Source organism: Mauremys reevesii, linkage group 24 (assembly GCF_016161935.1).
Source record: "Mauremys reevesii isolate NIE-2019 linkage group 24, ASM1616193v1, whole genome shotgun sequence".
Classification (NCBI taxonomy): Eukaryota; Metazoa; Chordata; order Testudines; family Geoemydidae; genus Mauremys; species Mauremys reevesii.
This window is the reverse complement of record NC_052646.1, coordinates 10,745,327-10,769,785: the sequence shown is the minus strand read 5'-3', so window position 1 is coordinate 10,769,785 and position 24,459 is coordinate 10,745,327. Positions and strand designations below refer to the sequence as shown.

Here is a 24,459-nt window from a genome sequence, read left to right as displayed (position 1 = left end):
TACTTTAGCCTTTTTCCAGTCATCCGGGACCTCCCCCGATTGCCATGATTTTTCAAAGATAATGGCCAATGGCTCTGCAATCTCATCGGCCAACTCCTTTAGCACCCTCGGATGCAGTGCATCCAGCCCCATGGACTTGTGCTCATCCAGCTTTTCTAAATAGTCCTGAACTACTTCTTTCCCTACAGAGAGCTGGTCACCTCCTCCCTATACCGTGCAGCAGAGTGCAGCTGTCTGGGAGCTGACCTTGTCTGTGAAGACAGAGGCAAAAAAAGCATTGAGTACACTAGCTTTCTCCACATCCTCTGTCACTAGGTTCCCTCCCTCATTCAGCAAGGGGCCCACACTTTCCTTGACTTTCTTCTTGTTGCTAACATACCTGAAGAAACCCTTCTTGTTACTCCTAACATCTCCTGCTAGCTGCAACTCCAAGTGTGATTTGGCCTTCCTAATTTTACTCCTGCATGCCTGAACAATACTTTTATACTCCTCCCTGGTTATTTGTCCAATCTTCCACTTCTTGTAAGCTGTTTTTTTGTGTTTAAGACGAGCAAGGATTTCACTGTTAAGCCAAGCTGGTCGCCTGCCATATTTACTTTTCTTCCTACACATCGGGATGGTTTGCTCCTGCAACCTCAATAAGGATTCTTTAAAATACAGCCAGCTTCCCTCGACTCCTTTCCCCGTCATGTTATTCTCCCAGGGGACCTTGCCCATCAGTTCCCTGAGGGAGTCGAAGTCTGCTTTTCTGAAGTCCAGGGTCTCTGTTCTACTGCTTTCCTTTCTTCCTTGTGTCAGGATCTTGAACTCGACCATCTCATGGTCACTGCCTCCCAGGTTCCCATCCACTATTGCTTCCTCTACTATTTCTTCCCTGTTTGTGAGCAGCAGGTCAAGAAGAGCTTTTCCCCTAGTTGGTTCCCCCAGCACTTGCACCAGGAAATTGTCCCCTATACTTTCCAGAAACTTCCTGGATTGCCTGTGCACTGCTCTCCCAGCAGATATCGGGGTGATTAAAGTCACCCACGAGAACCAGGGCCTGTGATCTAGCAACTTCTGTTAGTTGCTGGAAGAAAGCCTCGTCCACCTCATCCCCCTGGTCCAGTGGTCTGTAGCAGACTCCCACCATGACATCACCCTTGTTGTTCATACTTCTAAATTTAATCCAGAGACTCTCAGGTTTTTCTGCAGTTTCATACTGGAGCTCTGAGCAGTCATACTGCTCTCTTACATACATTTTCATGAATATGTACTATTTATTTCTGGTTTCAACAGTGCTATAAAAGTTGTACACTATATAAGCAGATTACTTCTTTGCTTGAGTTGTGCTTTGTCTTGTTTGATTCTGTCTGGGATGAAACAAGTACCTTAAAATAGTTGCAAACAGGGCTTCATTGTCAAACTCTAAAGCTATAATGAAAAACGGGGAACTTCTCCTGTGAAATGCATCACCTTGGAGCCAATGATTCCTTGTAGACCTTCTTGAAACCCTTGAAATATATCCTCTCTAGATATATAGAGTATCCTCTCATGCTGTGTACTCCTCCTCTAACTCCCATTAAAGTCATTCTGCTTCATAATACCAGCCTCCTGCTTTTCCTTTCTGCTCCATCCCTTATTTACCAACCAGAGCTCCTTAGGCGCTTAACTCCTACTGAAATCACTGAGAGCGTGGCATGTAAAGCCATGTCTGCACTACAAAGTTAAGTCGACTTAAGTTACGTTGACACGCAACCACCACTTTAAATATACTGATGTTGCATTTCCACACTCTTCTCCTTGTGTCCGCAGAGCACATCCACAGAAGCAGCTCTTGCATCGGCACAGAGAACAGCATGCACTGGGTGGCTATCCCGCTGTGCAACCGGCCAAAGGGTGTTTTGGGAAGGGTTTGCAATGCCTCAGCTGGGTAGGCTCAGTGACACATGCTGAAGGTTTTTCAATCACATCATTCCATGGGCTTCCTATTAGGTATCCAGTCACTTTTCAACCGCCCTGGTCAGGGGCGGCTCTATCCATTTCGCCGCCCCAAGCACGGCGGCATGTCGCTGGGGGCGCTCTGCCGGTCGCCGGTCCTGCGGCTCCAGAGGACCTCCCGCAGGCGTGCCTGCGGATGCTCCACCGAAGCCGCGGGACCAGTGGATCCTCCGCAGGCACGCCTGCGGGAGGTCCACCAGAGCCGCCTGCCGCCCTCCCGGCGACCGACAGAGCGCCCCCCGCGGCATGCCGCCCCAAGCACGCACTTGGCGTGCTGGCGCCTGGAGCCGCCCCTGGCCCTGGTAACCTATGAGCCATGCATCTGTGTCAGAAAGCATGGGGCCTGCACTGCTCTGCAGTATTGTGCTGTGCATACAATGGTATAAAAGGAGTTCAACAAGGGGCTATGCACCACCATCCTGACCTCACCCCTCACCTTGTGGAAGCGGCATGTCTGAGGAGCTGCATCAGAAATGACTATTGGCCTCCTGTGCCTTCTGCTGTGCCAGCTACAGCTGTTCTATTTTTACGCTGCACTGCTGCGTTTCACTGTCACAGCCCTTCTCCTCCAGGCACCGAGTAACTTTCTGCAGCTGGAGCGGAGCTGTGCCTGCACAGCCTCCTCTCCCCACAGACACCACCTCCCGTGTACTCCATGAGGGAACCTCATGGCAGGCTCAGCTGGGCAGTAGCTATGTGAGCTCTGCACACCACGCAAATGGGAAGAGCAAATTCAAAACTCCCTGGAGTTTTAACATGGAGGGGCACATGCCTGTGTACTGGCTGTAGGACAACAGAGTTCAAAACAATGACCCTGTAGTGAGAAGAGAATAAGACCTGGAAAAATTCAGAAAATCATAAGAGAGGCATTACCCCAGTGGTTCCCATATTTGTATGGTCTAAATCAAATAGGGTGTCGGCTATTCTTCTTCAGTCCCCATTCAGTGCCTACCAACCGGCGCTTGGTTTGTTCCTCATGGGCAAGGCCACTACTTCAGCTGTTCCTCTTTTTCCCTCCCATACTCCTGAGGTTAGAGAGCTGTCTGGTGTTTCCACACAAGTTATTACTGACTCCAAAAGTTGTTTAATTCATAGTGTTTTGGATTTAAGTATCAGACATTTCAAGTATGGACTGTGGCCCTGTGCAAAGTGGTGGGTCACCCTAAACACCCCCTTGTGGCCAGACGTACCGCTGTGGGGAAGCCCCTCCCTTATCTTCCCCTAGCTGGGTGTCAGCCAGCACAGAGGGAGGCAATGCAAATACTAAACAAACTCTTCCAAAGAAGTGTCTCTCCCTTAATGACCCCCCAGGGAAGGAGAGGATGTACTAATGTCTGGGGGCTGTTGGCCTCTTACTGACACTTAGTCGGGGGGGGGGGGGGGAGCGGGGGATGGCCGGATTTACACCTTAGACATCCCTAGGCACAGCATCTTCAGCAACCGTCCCGCCCCCCCGCACAGCCTCCCTGGGGCCTTGCGCCACGCACGATGCTCCCAGCCTGAGCCAGGGCACAGCCCATCCGCCGCAGGTGAGGCGCAGTGAGTGGTGTCTTCCGTCCGTCCAGCAGCCACGTTCCAGCTCTGCCCATGCAAGTGAATGGGGCGGGGGCAGTGGGGGGGCGGGGCTGGGACGCTGCAGCTCACAGCACCCCCAGTCAGGCTGACTCAGATGCGCCTGCTGCTCCTGCCCCCCCCCCCCACACACACACACACACACTGGGCAGCCACCAACTCGCGCCAGGAGTCCGGCCACCCACAGGGGGGCTGTATTAACTTTTTAACTTTTAAGCCATTTTTAATGTTGTGGTGCCCCTAGAACACCAGCGCCCATAGGCACATGCCTCCTGTGCCTAATTAGAAATCTGGCTGTGGGGCAGGGGAAGGACCGAAGAGGAGTCGGGATCCTGAGATCCTGAAACTGACAGGTGGCACCCCAGTGGCACTCCAAGTCTACCTTATTCACACGCAGGCATAGGTGACTGTTAACTGCAGATAGCGGGGGGGGGGGAGGGGGGAGGCACCCTCCAGCATCACCTTCTTGACCATAGCGCCCCCTGACTACGGCGCCTTGGGCGGTCACCCACCTGAGGGAAAATGGCACTCTGGGCAAACTTGTAATTTTGCGCCTGGCCCCTGCTGCCACCTCTGGCCCCTGGTTCCTCCTCTGGCCCCCTCATCACTCCCAGTCTCTGCTGCACCCCCAACCCACTTCTCCACCCGCCTCCCATCGCTCCTGGTCCCCACTGCCTCCCCCAGACCCCTACCCCAGCAACCCAGGGCTCCGCTGCCTCCTCCCCCATTGCCCCAACTCCCTGAGCTCCCTTCTGCCCACCCCTGGCAGGCTAGTCCAGACACGTACTCGAGCAGATAAATAACTTTCCGTTCTGGTTTAATACTCATATCACCGTACCTGGGTGTGCAGTGAAGAGGAGTTATTCTCACTGGGGCCATGTGGCTGCTGGTGAAGAGGGACAGACTCAGCCGGCTTCCACGCACCCCCTCTGGCAGAGACTGTGCTGCCAGCCCAGTCTCGCTTCCCTGCTCTGGGCGCCACCTCGTGGGGTACAGCAGGAGTGCATCCAGCTGGTGCATTTCCCAGGCAAGTCCCTTCGCTGCAATCAGCACAACTCCCATCCTGGCAGAAATCTGCGGGGTGGGGGGCGGAATGACCTCACTGCCCCACCCCACACACATTGCCTATGCAGGCAGGTCAATAAGGGGGTCAAGAGCCCATCCTCCATGTGACCTGGGGCTGCCAGGGCAGTATAATCAGGGAGAGAGCAGCAGCCCAGAGCTGAGCAGAAGGGCCAGAGTAGCAGCCCAGAGCCACGGCCCAAGAACCAAAACACAGGTATGCTCTTTCCTGGGCCTAGCAGCATATTACAGATGGGTTGTGCCAGATTTCCCCTCACTGGTGACAGAGAATCATAGAATCTCAGGGCTGGAAGGGACCGCAGGAGGTCATCTAGTCCAACCCCCTGCTCAAAGCAGGACCAAACCCAACTAAATCATCCCAGCCAGGGCTTTGTCAAGCTGGGCCTTAAAAACCTCTAAGGAAGCAGATTCCACCACCTCCCTAGGGAACCCATTCCAGTGCTTCACCACCCTACTAGTGAAATAGTTTTTCCTAATATCCAACCTAAACCTCCCCCACTGCAATCACTGAGAACAGACTAAACAGGGCCGGCTTTAGGAAGTGCTGGGCCCAATTCAAACAGTTTTGACGGGGCCCTGGCAGGGATGACAAAAAAAAACAAAAAAAATCCACACGTAAAAAAACACGGTGCTCCGAGTCTTCGGCGGCACTTCAGCAGCGGGTCCTTCACTCGCTCCAGGTCTTCGGCGGCACTGAAGAACCCGCCGCCGAAGTGCCACTGAAGACCCAGAGCAAGCGAAGGACCCACTGCCGAAGTGCTGCTGAAGACCCGGAGCGCCGCCCGGAGCGCCTCTAGCCAGGGAAGAGATTTGGGGGAATTGGTGGAATTGGCCTAAAGCCAGCCCTGAGACTAGATCCATCCTCTTTGGAACCCCCTTTCAGGTAGTTGAAAGCAGCTATCAAATCCCCCCTCATTCTTCTCTTCTGCAGACTAAATAATCCCAGTTCCCTCAGCCTCTCTTCATAAGTCATGTGCTCCAGCCCCCTAATCATTTTTGTTGCCCTCCGCTGGACACTTTCCAATTTTTTCACATCCTTCTTGTAGGGGCCCAAAACTGGACACAGTACTCCAGTGTGACCTGGCTTTCCTGATTTCACTCCTGCAGCCTGAGCAATATTTTTATACTCCTCCCTGGTCATTTGTACAATCTTCCACTTCTTGTAAGCTTTTTTTGTGTGTTTAAGATCAGCAAGGATTTCACTGTTAAGCCAAGCTGGTCGCCTGGCATATTTACTATTCTTTCTACACATCGGGATGGTTTGTTCCTGCAACCTCAATAAGGATTCTTTAAAATACAGCCAGCTCTCCTGGACTCCTTTCCCCTTCATGTTATTCTCCCAGGGGATCCTGCCCATCTGTTCCCTGGATATGCTATGCTAATTGTTGTATCGTCAGTGAACACGGCGTATTGTGCTTCTTATTAGCATAACATTTTTGGTGAAGAATTGTGAAAGGGGGAAAACATGCACTGTGATGGTTAAAAACACTGCTCAATAGTACACCATATGTATCAAGTAATCGATCATTCAGGTGTGCACCCCGCCAGCCATAAAGGTGCAAAGCAATAGGGGGAGAATTAGAGTCCTGGCTCCAACCTGTCTGTCGAAAAAAATTATACAAAAATATAGTCCCGGCTGCGGCTCTGGCGGGGGCCAGGATTTAATGGGCTCAGAGCTCCCGACGGCTGCAGGCAGCCCAAAGCCCTTTGAATCTCGGCCGCGGCTCCGGCGGCCGGGCAGGGGCCAGGATTTAAAGGGCTCTGGGTTCCCCTCAGCAGCAGGAGCTCTGGGCCCTTTAAATCCCTGCCCCAGCCCCACAAAGCTCAGGGTTCCCCCCAGCGGCCAGAACCCCAGGCCCTTTAATTTGCCCCTGAGCCCCGGGGGGCTCCCAGCCACCTCTTCAGCTGGGAGCCCCTGGTTGATTTAAAGGCCCTGTGTCTCCCAGCCACAGCTGGTGCCCCAGGGCCTTTAAATCTCGAGAGGCCACGCCTCTTCCGGATGAGGCCATGCCCCCCTCAGGACTCCAGCAGTATGGGTAAGTCCTGTAAGTTACTTTCACACCTGCTGACATCAGAATCCAAACATCCTCCGGTCAGTGCAAGGAGAAGCATTTCTCTAATGATTTGGACTTCATGTGATGCAGTATGAATGTCATGGATAATTCAGACCAATGGCGAGAAACAGAATCAAACACACTGTTTAAACACCTCCCCCCACCCCCACCCCCAGGACTCCTGACCGATTTAACAGCACCAATACATATGCTAACAAATTTAAACAAATTTTTGTTTAAGTTTGTTAGCATATGCATTGTGCTGTTAAAGCCATATAAAGAATGAATGCCCTCCCTAGCTGTGTTCTGCTCTTTTAAGGAGCAGAGTGCAGCATACACACACCACAGAGGGCGGGGCTAGCCCCAAGTCTTTCTGGTACCCCATACCCTCTAAAAATCTCTTGCCGGTACTGCATACTGGAGAGTACCACCCTACTTGCATTACTGCCTCTGTGTACAACCGAATCCAAATAGGGTGTTGGTTCTTCTTCTTCTTTGGAACATTTAGACCTTTTCAGTCACCGTTCAGTGCCTACCAACAGACACTTGGTTTGTTCCACTTGGGCAAGGCCAGTACTTCAACTGATACTCTTATTCGCTCCCGTACTCCTGACGTTAGAGAGCTGTCTGCTGTCTCCACACGAGTTATTCCTAACTCCCCAAATGGTTTAATTCAAAATGTTTCAGATGTAAATATCAGACATTTCAAGTAGGATTGGGCTGTGGCCCTGTGTAAAGAGGTGGGCTACCCTAAAGATCCCCTTGTGGCCAGATTTACCACTGCGGGGAATCCCCCCCCTCATCGTCCCCGAGTTGGGTGTCAGCCAATCCACTTGCACAGAGCAGGGCAATTCAAAGACAAAACAAACTAGTCCAAAGAAGTGTCTCTCCCTTACTGAAGCCCCAGGGAAGGAGAGCATGTACTAATGTCCAGGGGCTGTTGGCCCTCCATTGACACTTAGTGGGGGGTTGGTTGATGCTCTCTGAACACCAGGTGGAAGGGGAAGGGCCGAAGAGGAGCCAAGTTGGGATTCTGAGACTGGCAGGTCCACGAGGTCAATGGGGAGAAGTTGGCAGTCCTAGTCAGCCATATTCACACGCAGGCCCCCGGAGGCAACTGGTAACTGCAGATAGTGGGGGTGGGGGGTGTCATGGAGTGTGTGGGGAGACTAGATCCGGCATCCCCGGCTTCCTGCAATTCTCCGTGACTCTCAGCCAGCCAGTAACACAGAAGGTTTAGTTAGACGACAGGAACACAGTCCAAAACAGGTCTTGCCGGTACAGACAACAGGACCCCTTTTAGTTAGGTTCATCTGGGGGCCCCAGGGAGGCCACAGCCCCATTGGGAAGCCCAAGCCCCCTCGGGGCACCCCTCTCCATTTTCCAGCCAGCGCCCAACTGAAACTCCCTCCAGCCTCTCACTTAGCCTCCCCCTGGCTCCTCCCCCAGCCTTTGTGTCCTTCGTCCAGTTTCCCAGGCAGAGGTGTTACCTGGGCTCCAGCCCCCCTCCTGGGTTCTCAGGTTACATGCCCAGGTACGTTCCCTTCCCCAATGCAGGCCGTCCCAAACTCCCCTGCAACCTTCCCAGGTTAATACTCCCCACCCAGCAGTCACATAACACATCAAGAACATTCCCACTTCGTCACAGGAGGCAGCTTCCCAGTTACCGCCAAGGCACCGTCCAGCATCACCCTCTTGAGCACGGCTCCCCCCAACCACATTGCCCACGCTTAAGTCCGGCCCTCCCAGAGACACCCTTAGGGAATATGACACCTTGGATTAACTTCTATTTTGGCGCCCTGGCTCCTGCGCCTTTCCCAACCCCTCCCCCCCCCGCCACATCGTCTCTGGCCCCTGCTGCTTCCCCCAACCCCCACTCATCACTCCTGGCTCCCGCTGTCTCCCCCAGCCCCCCACATTACCCCTGGCCCCCATTGCCTCCTTTGGCCCCACACCCATCACCCAAGGCCCCTGCTGCCTCCCAGAACACCACCCATCACCTCTGGTCCCTGCTGCCTCCCAGTCCCCCATCATTCCTGGTCCCTGCTGCTACCCCCAGCAACCCAACCCCCACATCGCCTCTGGATCCCGCTGCCTCCCCCAGCACCCATCCATCATCCCTGGCCCCCGCTGCCTCCCCCGGCTCCCCCATCACTCCCAGATCCCACTGCTTCCCCCAGCCTACCGCCCCCTTCATCATGCCTGGCTCCCACTGCCTTCCCCACACCCTCTCCTACACCCTAGCACCACCAGGCCTTAATACCTCCCCCCATTGTTGCCCCATCTCCCTGAGCTCCCTTCTGCACACCCCTGGCAGGCTAGTCCAGACACGTAACTTTCCTTTCTGGTTTAATCCTCATATCACCATACCTGTGTGTGCAGTGAAGAGGAGTTAGTCTCACTGGGGCCATGTGGCTGCTGGCCACTGCTCAAGTCTTGCCTCTTCTCTCGCCTTGTGCCCTCCCTACCCTGGCGTGCTCCAAGCAGAGCTCTCAGGATGGCTGGGTTGTTTGGGCTGCTGCACATGCCATATGATGGGGGCTGCCTGTCCTGCTGTGCCACACTGGAGCAGGGGGCTCCCCGCCCAATATCCTGGAGCCTGCAGGAAGGGGCACTGGGCTGGGACCCGGGAGCCCCTGTGTGGCTGCTGTCCATGTTTCTGTGCAGTGCCTTGCACTGAGCGAGGCCTCAGACCCTGCGCAAGGGCAGTCGCGGCTCAGCCCATCTTACTGATGAGGCACCGAGAGGCTGCACAGCGGCACTTCTGGCGGAGCTGGAGCCAGGGGGCAGCTCTCAGCTGCTTGGCCACACTGCTTGGCCGCTGCTGCTCTAACCACAGGGCAGTGCTACCCTCCCTGAGCCTGGATTAGAACTCGGAAGTCCTGCTCTCTAACAGAGGTGTGGGACTGACTGGCAAAGTGTGTCATGTTCCCCTCAGTGGCTGCTCCCCTAGGGATCAATAGTTATAATGGGATATCCTAATTTTGGCAATTAATTGATCTTTGACTACTAGTGGTAAATATGCCCAATGGCTTGGGATCTGAGTTACTACAGAGAATTCTTTCCTGGGTGCTGGCGGGTGAGTCTTGCCCACATGCTCAGGGTTTAACTGATCGCCATATTTGGGGTTGGGAAGGAATTTTCCTCCAGGGCAGATTGGCAGAAGCCCTGGGGTTTTTTGCCTTCCTCTGCAGCAAGGGGCACGGGTCACTTGCTGGAAGATTCTCTGCACCTTGAAGTCTTTAAACCATGATTTGAGGACTTCAGTGGCTCAGACACAGGTTTGATACAGGAGTGGGTGGGTGAGATTCTGTGGCCTGCATCGTGCAGGAGGTCAGACTAGAAGATCGTAATGGTCCCTTCTGACCTTAAAGTCTATGAGTCTATGCTGGCGAAGAGGGACAGACTCAGCCGGCTTCCCCACTCCCCGTCTGGCAGAGACTGTGCTGCCAGCCCGGTCTCACATCCCTGCTCTGGTGCCACCTCGTGGGGTACAGCAGGAGTGCTTCTGGCTGGTGCCTTTCTCTGGCCTGGTCTACACTACGCGTTTAAACTGATTTTAGCAGCGTTAAACCGACTTAACGCCGCACCCGTCCACACTACGAGGCCCGTTATATCGATATAAAGGGCTCTTTAAACCGGTTTCTGTACTCCTCCCCGACGAGAGGAGTAGCGCTAATATCGGGATTACCATATTGGAATAGGGTTAGTGTGGCCGCAAATCGACGGTATTGGCCTCCGGGCTGTATCCCACAGTGCACCACTGTGACCGCTCTGGACAGCATTCTGAACTCGGATGCACTGGCCAGGTACACAGGAAAAGCCCTGCGAACTTTTGAAATTCATTTCCTGCTTCCCCAGCGTGGAGCGCTCATCAGCACAGGTGACCACGCACAGCTCATCTGCACAGGTAACAATGCAGTCTCCTGAGAATCGAAAAAGAGCTCCAGCGTGGACTACTCGGGAGGTACTGGATCTGATCGCTATATGGGGAGAGGATTCAGTGCTAACAGAACTGCGTTCCAAAAGACGAAATGAAAAAGTATTTGAAAGAATTTCCAAGGCTATGATGGATAAAGGCCATAGCAGGGACTCAGTGCAGTGCAGAGTGAAAGTTAAGGAGCTCAGACAAGCCTACCAGAAAACCAAAGAAGCAAACGGAAGGTCCGGTGCAGGGCCAAAAACATGCCGCTTCTACGCTGAGCTGCATGCAATTTTAGGGGGCTGCACCACAACTACCCCACCCCTGTCCGTGGATTCTGAGGTGGGGGTTGTAATCTCAGCCATGGCTGAGGATTATGCGGACGGGGAAGAATACAATGAGGAAGCTGACGAAGACGACCTTGCAGAGAGCACACAGCACTCCGTTAGCCCCAGGAGCTTTTTCTGACCCAGACGGAATTAGCCTCCCAGCCCTCCCAAGCAACTATCACAGACAATGAAGCCATGGAAGAGACCTCTGGTGAGTGTACCTTTGTAAATATCAAACATTGTTTTTTAAGCAAGCGTTTTTTAATGATTGATTTGCCCTGAGGACTTGGGATGCATTCGCAGCCAGTAAAGTTACTTAGAAAAGTTTGTTAACATGTCTGGGGATTGAGCAGAAATCCTCCAGGGACATCTCCATGAAGCACTCCTGGAGGTACTCCAAAAGCCTTTGCAGAAGGTTTCTGGGCAAGGCAGCCTTGTTCCGTCCACCATGGTAGGACACTTTACCACGCCATGCATGCAGCAAGTAATCGGGTATCATTGCATGGCAAAGCATAGCTGCGTATGGTCCCGGTGATTGCTGGCATTCAAGAAACATCCGTTCTTTATCTCGCTCAGTGGTGAGCTGGAGCAGGTTCCCACAGGTTCTCAAGAACCGGTTGCTAAAATTAAACCTCCGTGGAGAACCGGTTGTTAAAGGGCCAGGGAGTAGGCAAAGAACTCCGGTCCGCGGGCCGGACCATCCTGTTGCTCCCAGGATTTCCAGCTGGGGAGCCTGAGGCTCCCCTGGCCCTTCCCCCGCTTCCCCCCAGCTGCAGCGTGGCCAGCCACCAGCATCAGCTGGGCAGCTCAGCTGAGCTCTGGAGTCGTCCTGCTGCCACTTTTTGAATGGCCCAGCAAGGTGTGTGTGTGTGGGGGGGGCTGCTGCAAGCTCCAGGGCTGGCCGGAGGGGAGGGGAGGGTGCAAGTGGGGCAATTGGCCCAGGCCCTGCAGGGGCCCCCGGCCCCATGAGGATCTCCCCCCCAGCCCCTCCCCCCTTAAATCAGAACTTTTTATAGGGAACCGGTTGTTAAGATTTTGGCAGCTCATCACTGATCTCGCTGTGTTATCCTCAGCAAAGTGATATCGTTCAGGGTAACCTGGTTGAAAATCAGGAATTTAATTAAGGGGACAGAGATGGCCATTTTCCTACTGGGTTCATGGACTGCAGCTTAAAAAAAAATCCTTTCCTGCATGTAGCCAAGCGGGGAGAGGGGAGGAGTGAAATACCGATGAGCTTTTTCGCGTTTGGTCAGCAGGGATCTTCCCAGCTAACAGCCACGCGGTGGGGGGTGGGGTGAAGGGGGGTGATTAGCAGTGAGCTTTCATGGTACCAGCCATGCGGTAAAGCACTGCAGAAGCCGAAAGACAGTGACTTACCATGGCCGCATGCAAGCTGAATTCTGATGCCCGGACCTGTGTCTGTGAGATCTGTAACCCCAGAGCTGCAGGCACTCAGTATTAAGATGAAAAATACGACCTTGTAGTGAAATCACATGTGCTATGTAAGGTGAATAGTGCTGTTCACTGTGAAAGAGTATAACCATTGTTCTGTAAAATGTATCTTTTTAAATACTTCTCTCCCTTTTTTCCCTCCCTTATGCAGCTGCAAATTTTTCAAGCCTCCCTACTCCATCCCAAAGGCTAGCTCAGATAAGGCAGAGGAAAAAGAAGACGCGAGATGAGATGTTCTCGGATATAATGGAAGTAACCCGCAAGGAAAGAGCTCATCTGAATGAGTGGAAGGAGGTGGTATCAAATTACAGGAAAGATGCCAGTGAACGTGAGGACAGAAGGGACACCCGAGATGAGAGGTGGTGTCAGGAAGATCGGCAGGAAGATCAGAGGTGGCAGCAGGAAGATCAGCGGTGGCGGGATGCAACTCTGGGGCTGCTGCGTGATCAAACTGACATGCTCCGGCATCTGGTGGAGCTTCAGGAACGGCAGAAGGATCACAGAGTGCCGCTGCAGCCCCTGTATAACCACCCTCACCCCTCACCATGTTCCACGTCCTCCTCACCCAGACGTGTAAGAACGCATGGGGGGAGGCGCCGTGCACCCGCCCACTCCACCCCCGTGGACAGCCCAACCAGAAGGCTGTCATTACTGTGAAATTTTTTTAGTGGGCTTTTCCATCCCTCCTATCCTCCTCCCAAACCACACCCGGGCTACCTTCTCGATTCTCGCTAGAGAGGATCAAGGGAGACTGCCAGGTGTTGTAAGAGGCTCTCAGGGAGAGAGGCTCAGGTGATCTTCAGTGGGATTCTCTCTCTAGGAAGGGAGGCCAGGGAGGAGAGGAGGATGATGATGATTGATTATAGTTGGAGGTGGTGTTACAGGAGGGGGGCTGGATGTATGGGCACTGGGAGGCTTTTGGGGACAGACACAGTTCTCAAGGATGGATGAAGGAGGGTAGGGAAGTAGGGGGAGGAGGAGGAGGGGGGGAGGGGGCTGATTGCTTAAAAGATTAAGAAGACACTGGGGGACGGGGGGGGAGAGGGAGGTCCTAGTCCACTCCACATTTTTTTTTTTGGAGTGGGAGAAAACAAGGACAATAAGATAACAGGGGGGGGCAGGAGCAGGGGAGGGGGGGGGGGGACAGATTCTAGATAGTACAAGTCATACTGAAGTCACTGTACTGAAACTGTGTGAAAGAGAAAGAGTGAGAGAAAAAAAAGAGGAAAAGGGGTTCAAAATCACCAATGCGTTTGTTAATAAATGAACAAATGGAGGAACTGGAGCTGGGAGTCCGGGAATGGGGAACATATCGTAGGAATAGAAACAAACAGGTGGAACACATGGATGGGAGTACAGGTATGGAGGGAAGGTATGTGTTAATGGGAAGGAAGGCAAAGAAGTAAAGGTGGGGAGGGCACTGTATATATATATATATAAAAATGTAATGAGATAACTAAAACTGAGATAAATGGACACAATAGAGTCTGTTTGGGCAATGGTCACATTGGGGGAACCAGGATAGTGATTGGGGTGTGCTATAGACCGCCAGGATCTAGCTTAGAGATGGATAGAGAGCTCTTTAATGTTTTTAGGGAGTAAACACTATAATAGGAACTGCTTGATGGGGACTTTAACTTTCCCGGATATAGATTGAAAAAAATGCTAAAAATAATATAATAGGGCTTTTCTTTTCCTAGAGACGTGATAGCTATCATTTCATCAAGTGGTTGCTGAACCAACCGGGGGGGGCCATTTTTTTTTTGATTTTTTTTTGTACTTGAGGACCTTGTTGAGGACATTGTTGTAGGGGACAGCAACCGCTCAGTGATGATCATGAGCTAATTCGTTAAAAAATAAATGGGAGGAAAATCAATAGTGCATCTGAGACTAGGTGTATAATTCAAAAGGCTAATTTTTTAAAATTAAATTACTAGTAGTTAGGAAGTGACTGGGCTAAACATATTAGGGATCTATCAGGCAGAGCCTGGGGTTTTTTCAAGTTGAAGTTGCAGTTGCAGTCAGAGGCATGTATCCGAGAAAGGGGGAAACGTAGCGTAGGTAGCAGCAGTTTTTAGAGCTGATGAGCAAGCAGCTTAGAGGGTTATCAAAAAAAAAAGCAAAGCAAAAGTGGAAAAGAGGAGAGATCAGCAAAGGAAAACCCCCCTTGAGGGTCAGAGGGTGCAGGAAGCTGTGAGAAGGAGAGAAAGAGTGGGAGATGGATCTAGGATCTAAAAAAAAAAAAAAAAAACCAAGCATTTTTTTAAATAATAAAAAAAAAAGAAAGAAAGAAGAAGAGAAGAAAAACTTTAAAATGGAGGATGGAGGGGAATTATGGATAATCTGGCACATGGCACAATATCTGAGAATATACTGGTCTTTAATTTAATGAATGAAGATGAGGAGGAAGAGGAAGGACGATAGAGGATGGAGATAAGATAGATATGGGGGGGTAGATTACAAGGTAGTAGAAGCCAAACTGGAAGCTTAATGGAATGTAATGGGAGCGGATAATCTTCATCCTCATCCTAGAATAATAATATATTAGAATATTATTTGCGATGTTAGCGATAATAATTAATAAATAATAAATCCTAAATTTGTACGACTGGACTGGACTGAAGATTAGCTATTGTAGTTCCTATATATAAAAAAAAAAAAAAGTGACCGGAATTATTATAAGCCTGTAGTCTAACATCTCTAGTGTAAAAAAAATCAAAAAAAAAAATAAAAGAGAGAGAGAGCATGGCATGATGCGCCGATGGCATAGATGAGATTATAGATTGGATTTTTAGATGAGGTAGATGCAACAAAAACCAACTTCTTCTTTTTAGAGTAACATTTTTTTTTTTTTAGGAATCTGGGGTGATCTCATATATCTGGATTTCAGTAAGAGATTTGATACGAAAATTGATGAAGAATTACTTAAAGGGGGGGAAAAGAAGGGGGGTGAAAAGAAAAAGGTGAGGTGGATAAGGAGCTGGTTAAGGGGAGACTGGTGAGGTAGTATTGAAGGGGAAACTGTGTTTTGGTGGAGTTCCTCAGTCCTCTGGTTTGGGTTTTTTTTTTTTTTTTTATTTATTTCTATTATTTATTGCTGAGGGGGGAAAACCAAGAGTGGGCTGATAAAGTTTGCGGATGACACCAAGTTGGGGGGTTGGAGGATATTTTCGATAGGATCGGGATATTCTCAATGGAGATTATGAGATGACCTTGTAAACTGGAGTATTAGGATAGTATTGAGGAGTGATGTACAGGTGATGGTTTAGGATTATAGGAAAGAGAACTTTAACACTTGGAAGGGGAGGGGAGTTGAGAGGAGGAGAGAGGAGGAGAGGAGAGGAGGAGACTAGGTCAAGATGAAAGTGAGTGTGATGATGTAGTGTGGTGGCAATGTAATGGGTAAAATAGGGCGGCGTTCTTAGAGGTATTTCTAGGGGAGTATTAGTAGTAAGGAGGAGGTGGAGGTGCTAGTATATATATGGTCTCCCTGAGAGAGATGTTTGGTTTATTGTGTGTGCAGTTTTCAAGTTTAAAAAGAGGAAAGGAAACAGGACAGAGAAATGAGAGAGGAATGAAAGCCCTTAGGAAGGCCCGGAAGATGGGACTCAAGGAGAAGGAGTTTTTAGTTTTTTTTCCTTATTTAGGAATATATGAGAGGAGATTAAATATAGGTATGAATATAAATATTAGGATAGAGAAAGGAAGGAGAAGGGAAAAAGATAGAATTATTTCAGACCAGTGGACTAGGACGAGCGGATATAAACTGTCAGTCAGGAAATTCAGGGGGGGGAGGGCTGGGGGTTTCTAACCATCGAAGTGTTATATGAACAGTCACAAGAAGAGAAAGGAATGGACGAATGGGAGGAATAGGATAGATAAGACTTAGAAGATATGATGGATAAGATATGTGAGATAACAATGATGGGATAGGTCAATGGTTCAATTATGCTATGATATAATGGTATGATATTGGCTTTTTGAGGTCTTGCCCGCATGAGGTTCAGCTGCCCATGCTTTTGGGTTTGGGGGGAATTTTCCTTTTGGAGATTGCAATGGGCCTGGGGAGTTTGGGTCTCCTGGCCCTGGGGGGTTCCATGTGGGTGGGCAGGGGGGATGGGGAGATTGTGGGATGATCTTGATCTTGGTCAGACTAGATGATGCATCTTGTCCTGATGATCTTGAGATGATCATGATTCTGATCTCTGATCTATGATTCTCAGTTCTCTCCCTCTTTTTATAATGAATTAATAAAGAATACATGATTTTTAAACTATAGTGAGTTTATTTCCATAAGCAAGCTGTAATCGAAGGGGGAGGGTGAGTTGCTTACAGGGAATGACTCAATCAAGGGGGGTGGGTGTTCATCAACAAACACAGCAGTCACACCCTACCCTGGCCAGTGATGAAGCTCGTTTTCAAAGCTTCTCTGATGCGCACCGCTTCTTGATGTGCTCTTCTAATCTCCCTGGTGTCTGGCTGCGCGTAATCAGCAGCCAGGTGATTTGCCTCAGCCTCCCACCCCACCATAAAGGTCTCCCCCTTACTCTCACAGAGATTGTGGAGAACACAGCAATAACATAGGGGACATTGGTTTGGCTGAGGTCTGTGCGCCAGCGCGCCTTTAAATGGCCAAATGCACATTCTACCACCATTCTGCACTTGCTCAGCCTGTAGTTGAACAGCTCCTGACCACTGTCCAGGCTGCCTGTGTATGGCTTCATGAGCCATGGCATCAAGGGGTAGGCTGGGTCCCCCAGGATAACGACAGGCATTTCAACATCCCCAACTGTTATTTTCTGGTCTGGAAAGTAATTCCCTTGCTGCAGCCGTTTAAACAGAGTAGTGCTTCTGAAGATGCGAGCGTCATGAACCCTCCCTGGCCATCCCACGTGGATGTTGGTGAAACGTCCCTTGTGATCCACCAGTGCTTGCAGCACCATGGAAAAGTACCCCTTGTGGTTTACATACTGGGTGCCCTGGTGCTCCGGTGCCAATATAGGGATATGGGTTCCATCTACCGCCCCTCCACAGTTAGGGAATCCCATTGCAGCAAAGCCATCCACTATGGCCTGCACGTTTCCCAGAGTCACAACCTTTCGTAGCAGCAGCTTAATGATTGCTTTGGCTACTTGCATCACAGCAGCCCCCACAGTAGATTTTCCAACTCCAAATTGATTCCCGACTGACCGGTAGCTGTCTGGCGTTGCAAGCTTCCAGAGGGCTATTGCCACTCGCTTCTCCACTGTGAGGGCTGGTCTCATCTTGGTATTCTGGCGGTTCAGGGCAGGGGAAAGCAAGTCACAAAGTTCCATGAAAGTGCCCTTACGCATGCGAAAGTTTCGCAGCCACTGCGAATCGTCCCACACCTGCAAAACTATGCGGTCCCACCAGTCTGTGCTTGTTTCCCGGGCCCAAAATCGGCATTCAATGGCTAGAACCTGCCCCATTACCATCAGGATCTCCAAAGCGCAGGGGCCCGCGGTTTGAGAGAATTCTGTGTCCATGTCCTCATCACTCTCATCGCCGCGCTGCCGTAGCCACCGCCTCCTCGCCTGGCTTTGCAGGTCCTGGTTCACCATAGACTGCACGAGAATGTGCGAGGTGTTTAAAACGTCCACGATTGCAGTATTGAGCTGAGCAGGGTCCATGCTTGCTGTGCTATGGCGTCTGCACAGTTCACCCAGGAAAAAAGGCGCGAAACAGTTGTCTGCTGCTTTCACGGAGGGAGGGGTGAGGCTGTACCCAGAACCACCCGCGACATTGATTTTTGCCCCATCAAGCACTGGGATCTCAACCCAGAATTCCAAGGGGCGGTGGAGACTGCAGGAACTATGGGATAGCTTCGGGATACCTACCCACAGTGCAACGCTCCGGAAATTGACGCTCGCCTCGGACCATGGACGCACACCGCCGAATTACTGTGCGTTGTGTGGTCGCGTGCAATCAACTTTATACAATCTGTTTTACAAAACCAATTCGGAATAATGAATTCGGAATAATCCCGTAGTGTAGACATACCCTCAGGCACGTCCCTTTGCCCTTCCCTTCAGCCCAACTCCCACCCTGTCCCTGGCAGAAATCTGCGGGGGCATGTGACCCCACATGCCCAGGACAGGATTACCCGTTAGGCTCATAAGGGGGGCAGGGGGGAGGCGGCCAGGGCTGGGTGATGGCAGGTAGCGAGTTTGCTCACGCAGCCCTGCTGGAGCGCTCCTGCCTAGGCCACCCAGAGGATTCAGGGGGCCTGGGGCAATGCAATTTCGGGGGCCCCTTCCATAAAAAAAAGTTGCAATACTATATTTTTTACATTTCCAAATACTAACCAGTGAAATACATTCAAAAATTAATTTTTAATAATTTGAAAATACACAAAATACATATTTAAAAGCATTAAATGCTTTAATGGTATGTATACATTTGCAATTACATAATGGGCTGTCGCTGGGTGATGATGATGGTGATGGTTGGTGCCAATGGGCTGTCGCTGCCTGGGGGTGGCACTGCTGTTGCCCAGGGCTGGATGGGAAGCTGGGCTTTGGGTTGGGGGGTGGCCGATTCACAGGGGCTGGGCTCAGAGCTGGGGGTCAGGGCTGTGGGGGGGGGGTGTGAGGTCAGGTGGGTGCCCGGCTCAGAGGGACTATAATTTTCCCACTACTACTTCCTCTATTTCAGTGGATTTTACATCTCAGTGGTTTTCTTTTACATAAAAATACTCTGAAACCTATAATAAAAACTGGCTGCCTCCCAGACTGCAGTCAGAGTGAGACAGGGTGTGTGGTGCATAGGCCACAGCTTGGGGAAAACACCGTCAGGGCTTGGCCTTGCACTGTGCCAGGGGAGAGCTGAGGGTAGGAGCACAAGGCTGAAAGAGGTGAGCAGGCTGGGGATGTTGCAGTGTTCGTCCTCAGACAGAGGAGCACTGCACTACCTAGAGGAAGGAGGCCTAAGAGAAGGACAGCTTAGCACCCCTCTGCTACCTCTCACTCAGAAGCAACTGTTTGAAGAATTGAGTGTTGTGAGAGTAGATTAAACTTGTTAACTTTACATAAATAGATAAGATGTAAATATGGACGTAGAGAAATGTTTGATGACTCCATAATTTTTTTTTGCAATATGTAATTCAGTCTTAGGCCCTTCCATCCCGTTAGCCTTAGGCCCCTAATAACCTTAATCCAGCCCTGCATGTGCCCCCCACCCCATGTGTTGCAGTAAAGACGACTGGTGCCTCCCCATACTGGGCGAGGACAATCTAAAGGGGAGGATATGTCACCACACCACGTGTTTCCCCTGCCCAGAGCCCCTCCCCACACCCGCACCCAGCCCAGGGCCATTGCGCTCTCCCTGCCCCACATTATCTGCAGGGAGGAGGGTTCTGTCCTTCTCTTCCTCGGTTGCTGGGAGGGGTGGGGGCTTTGGCTCACTCAGCAGCGCCCAGGCAGTGGGAGGACCGCTACCGTCCCAGCTGCCGGAGACAGGAGCTGAACGAGTAGACACCTCCACTGCCCCACAGCATGTTTCTGGCTCACTCGTCCCCTATGCCCCACAGCTGAGGGGCAGCGGGAAGCCCCTGCCCAGGCCCTGCTGCAGGGTCAGGAGCCAAGTGATCTGGAGCCTCCCCTCCCCATCCCCTGATAGCCGAGCCCAGAGAGCCACCACGGCCTCCCAGCCAGATTCTCACAGACAGAAGCGGTTCCGTCGCCCTTCCCGCCGGGCTGCCAGGGAGAGCAGCTGAATGTGTCAAGCGGGGGGAGAAACAGGGAGAGGAGGACTGAGCCCCTCTCCCTCCCTGCCCCTGCCAGGACAACCGGGGGGGGGGCATTTGACCCCTCCCAGCCACTTCCCCCACACATACATTGCCTCTGGTAGTTCTGACCCACCATTTCCATCTTGTCTACGAATAAACAGTTCCTGAAGAAGCCAGGATAGATCAGTGGTTTGAGCATTGGCCTGCTAAACCTAGGCTAGGGTTGTGCGTTCAGTCCTTGAGGGGGCCATCAAGAGATCTGGGGCAAATTCAGTACTTGCTCCTGTTAGTGAAGGCAGGGGGCTGGACTCGATGACCTTTCGGGATCCCTTCCAGTTCTATGAGATAGGTATATCTCCATATATTATATAAGCTGACATTGTCCATGGCCCTCAAAAAAAATGTTTGCCCAGACGCTGGGCTGTGATGTACTCCCTGTTTGGGACACCATTTGTCCTGCCCACCAATAATGCAGCTCTGAGCTGGCTCCAGACAATGCAGGATTGAAATGCCTGCCTCACCCACTGGTACTTATTACAGCCAGACCAGTTCCTGGCAGAACAGAAGAAGACATGTGAACATTCAATGAGTGCAACGATGGGTCCACTCAAAGGGGGAGGTGTTACAAGGAGTGTATTACCCCTCTATGGGGTCAGCCTGGAGATCCCAAATAGAACAGCCTGGGTGCAATGAAGACGACTCCCTGCACCACCATAGGGACTATTCAAACAGCAAGAGGAAACTGAGCAGGGGAGAGGAGATTAGGAGCGGAACAGCCTGTAGAAGGGAGTGATCTCCCTCCAGCTCTGGATGGTTAGCCTGAGCACACACAGGAACTTTGTGTCCACTTTATTTTGCAGGACCCAGGCTGATATGATTTCAGAATCATTTTAATGTGAATAGGAAGAGAAGTACACAGAAGGCGACAGAAAGAAATCAGAATTAAAATAATATCTCCAAGGTATCAAGAAGCTCTACAATGAATCACTGGCTCCAAGGTGATGTATTTCACACCAGATGTTCTTGGTTCTTCATCACAGCTGTAGAGTCTGACAATCAAGTCCTGTTTCCAACCATTTTAACGTACTAGTTTCATCACAGTCAGAATGAAATGAGACAAAGCACAACTAAAGCCAAGGATGAAACTACTTCTCCAGTAAACAACATATAAAGCAAAGCTGAAAGCAGAAACAAATGGCACATATGCATGAAAGGACTAGAACACGTAGGGTTTCATTCTCATTGACACAAAGACCTCTTTACATGGCTTTTTAAGTGAGTGTAAATGTTTTTTCACCCAAACATAAAGCCTCTGCTTCATTTACTGTCAGAGTGGCCTAAAGGGGCCTTTGTGGAATTGAGATTTATGCATAAACAGATTATTCTAGAAGAAACAGAGTGTATGGAAGGCAGTAGAGGAAACAGTCATCGAATGTAACCAAGGCAATATAGATATGGGGCAGATTGACTGAGATGCTGAGCACTCACAGCTCCCATGGGAGTTGAGGGCACTCTGCATTTCTCAGACCTATTGCCCATAAACTCATCTGTGAATCTTGCTTAAGGTTTCCTGGCCTTTCCACGTTCCGGGTCTATTCCTCCTCGGCGAAACATGGCCAACCCCTTCCATAGCCGTACCCCCAGCCCCAATGGCAAGGATAAGGGTACCAACAACGTTTGGGATAGCCCCAACAACCCCAGTATGGCCTTTGGTAGCGCTATGGCCTACAGTAACTGTAACCTCTACCACACCAGCCCCCATAATGGTAGGGCTTATAATACAATTCATCACTGAAGTTTTCGTCGAAAGTCATCTTTCTGTGTTGGAGGGAAACCTGAAAAATACAGCAGGGAAAAGAGTCAACATAATGCACGAGTGGAGTCAAAGATTCAGTGCTCAGTTACTACTGTTTTGAAGGCCAATGAGAGAAAGAGAGAGATGGAACTGGGAAATGATGACCCAGACCCTCAGCTCACTCTTAAGCTCCCTCTTAAGCATCTCCTTTGATTCCTTCTCAAATATCTGCTATAGACTATTTCTATCATGCACACACGGGATTTTTATTCCCTTTTATAAATGGTTTGTACAAAGGATGGCAGGGACAAATTTGCTAATGTTAATTTCCTTAAGAGGGTTTAACCTCAGCATAAAAAACACTTTTCTTCTGAATAACAGTGTGGCAGTTTGGCTTCTAAAGCTTCTGAGTCAGCAATATTTGCTAATAAATGAATGGAAAACTGTGCTCTTAAGTTTGTCCCTAGCCTCTGTTTGCCACATGCTAGAAATAGGTGACACGGGATGCATCACTTCATGATTATCTGTTCTGTTCACTCCCTCTGAAGTACCTGGCATTGGTCTCTGTTGAAAGACAGGATACTGGGCTAGATGGACCATTGGTCTGACTCAGTCTGGCTGTTCTTTTATTCTAAAATACTTTTTTCCAAAACAAAACATTAAGAGTCAGATCCTGAGCGGATAGATAAGGGTACTGTTCAACTGAGTTCAAGGGTCTAAGCTAACTTACACTAGCTGTGTGTGTATCTGCATCTAACATTGCTACTAGAACAGGTAGGAAAATAGCAATTGCCATACTGGATCAGACCAGAGCTCCTTCTAAGTGATTGCTCTGTCTGAAATCTTGCCAAGTACCTGCTGCTACACAAATAAGAAGAACACAGAAGTGACCTGCTATGAAAAAAACTGGGGAAGTTTCATCCTAACTCCCCTAACTTAAAAGCTGAATATGAAATTATTGAAAGCTACTGATGAGATTCGAACACCTAATTCGTAATGAAAGTAAACATGAACTCCTGTCTCAAATGCCTAGGCACCTCTGAAAATTGAAGCATTTACTTCTAAACCATGAACGCATCAGTGCCTGCAACTCAACAACTATGGTTTTATTGGCAAAACCCCTTTCCCGTGCCAATAATCATGAAGTCATGTGCAAGATTCAGTCCTAAATGAAACCATCACTAATGTTACATCGCAATCGCTCTAGAGAGAATGAGACAAATGGGACTTAACCCGGTCGCTGAAGAAGATAAGTCGAGAGAAGTTGTTAAAGAACCTGGAGTTGCGAGCAGTTTTATACAGTTTCTTAGTCTGCCTGGGGAATACGAGACACCCCTTTGCTTAAGGTCCTAATTAGTTGGAAAACATATTATGCTGTGCAAGTCACTCCTTCAATTGAGATAATTTGTTTTCAGGATTATTACCATGTGTTTTCAACCTCACATGATCTGATGTGCCCAAGACAGCCCATAGTTTTCTTTCATCTGAAAAGTATTGGTGGCATTGCACAATTCTTTCTGCAATTCGTAGGAGGGAGGGAGCATTTTCAGAGGCTGAACACCTAAGTTTTTTGATCTAATGCCCATTGAAGTTCATGGGAGTCATTACTATGGGTAGGTTTTGTCTCAAGCCCTATGACTTGAAATTTGGCCCTGGAAGAAGGACGTATAAGGCCTATGAGCCATTTAAGTCCCACTTCAGCTTTCAAAAGAGGTGTTAACAGAGACTTAAGAAATTAATAGGCCTTTGTGCTGGCGCTCTGCTCAGGGGCGAATTTCCATCTACAGTAATTAGAAATTCAGTTCCTAATCCAGGTTCTTTATGTCACCAACGCTGTGAGATCAAGCTGATCATCATGGCAGAAGTTCACAGTGCTGCCTCTGATGGGGTTGCTTTTTGGTTGAGGCGAGGGATGGTGGTGGGTGAAAACAAGCCAAACCGTCATATACAAAGGCTTTGAGATAAAGCTTAGAACTTTTGCAGCATCGCAAACATGTCTCCATCCCACAACAGCCAAGACTATTGTAGTTTTACAAGAAAATATAGCTGATAAAGCCCCAGATGAAATAGAGGAAATAGAGAGATCTGGCTTTCTTGGCCAAGGCTATGGGATAAATGCAGATAAATTGAAAATCTCACCAGATTTAGGGCATTCTGTAAGACCATTAGCTTGCAGGCATCTTGTCTACCGTGATGAGAAAGATGTTGAAAGTTTAACAGCACTTCATAGAATGTTTCCCCTCACCAGGCAACGGGGAAGAACCTGATGTTGATTGAGAAGCACTGTATAGAGCAGTGCTGACTTATGCTAGTTGATCTCCTGCTCTTGAACTTGAAAAAGTAATTTGTATAATAAAAAGAAACGCAAAGTCCCAAATTCTGAGCTACAAATCGTGATCTGATTTAGGGAATTACACGGTCAGCTTGACATGCTTTTTTTAAAAAGTGAGCCTATTACTTAACAGAAGGGCGTCTTCCAGTAACAAACCATTAATACTATAACAATCCACTGCTTTGGATATGAAAAA

At 49.9% G+C, this 24,459-nt stretch overlaps 1 long non-coding RNA gene across 1 annotated transcript; it reads right to left on the bottom strand.

The window, feature by feature from the left end:
• Positions 1 to 21,008: 21,008 nt before the first annotated feature.
• LOC120390763 lies at positions 21,009 to 24,151 on the bottom strand. The gene is made up of 2 exons (XR_005591133.1): positions 24,071 to 24,151; positions 21,009 to 21,971 (listed from the first exon to the last, which is right to left on the bottom strand). It is a non-coding gene; the product is annotated as an uncharacterized LOC120390763 (long non-coding RNA).
• Positions 24,152 to 24,459: the final 308 nt, after the last annotated feature.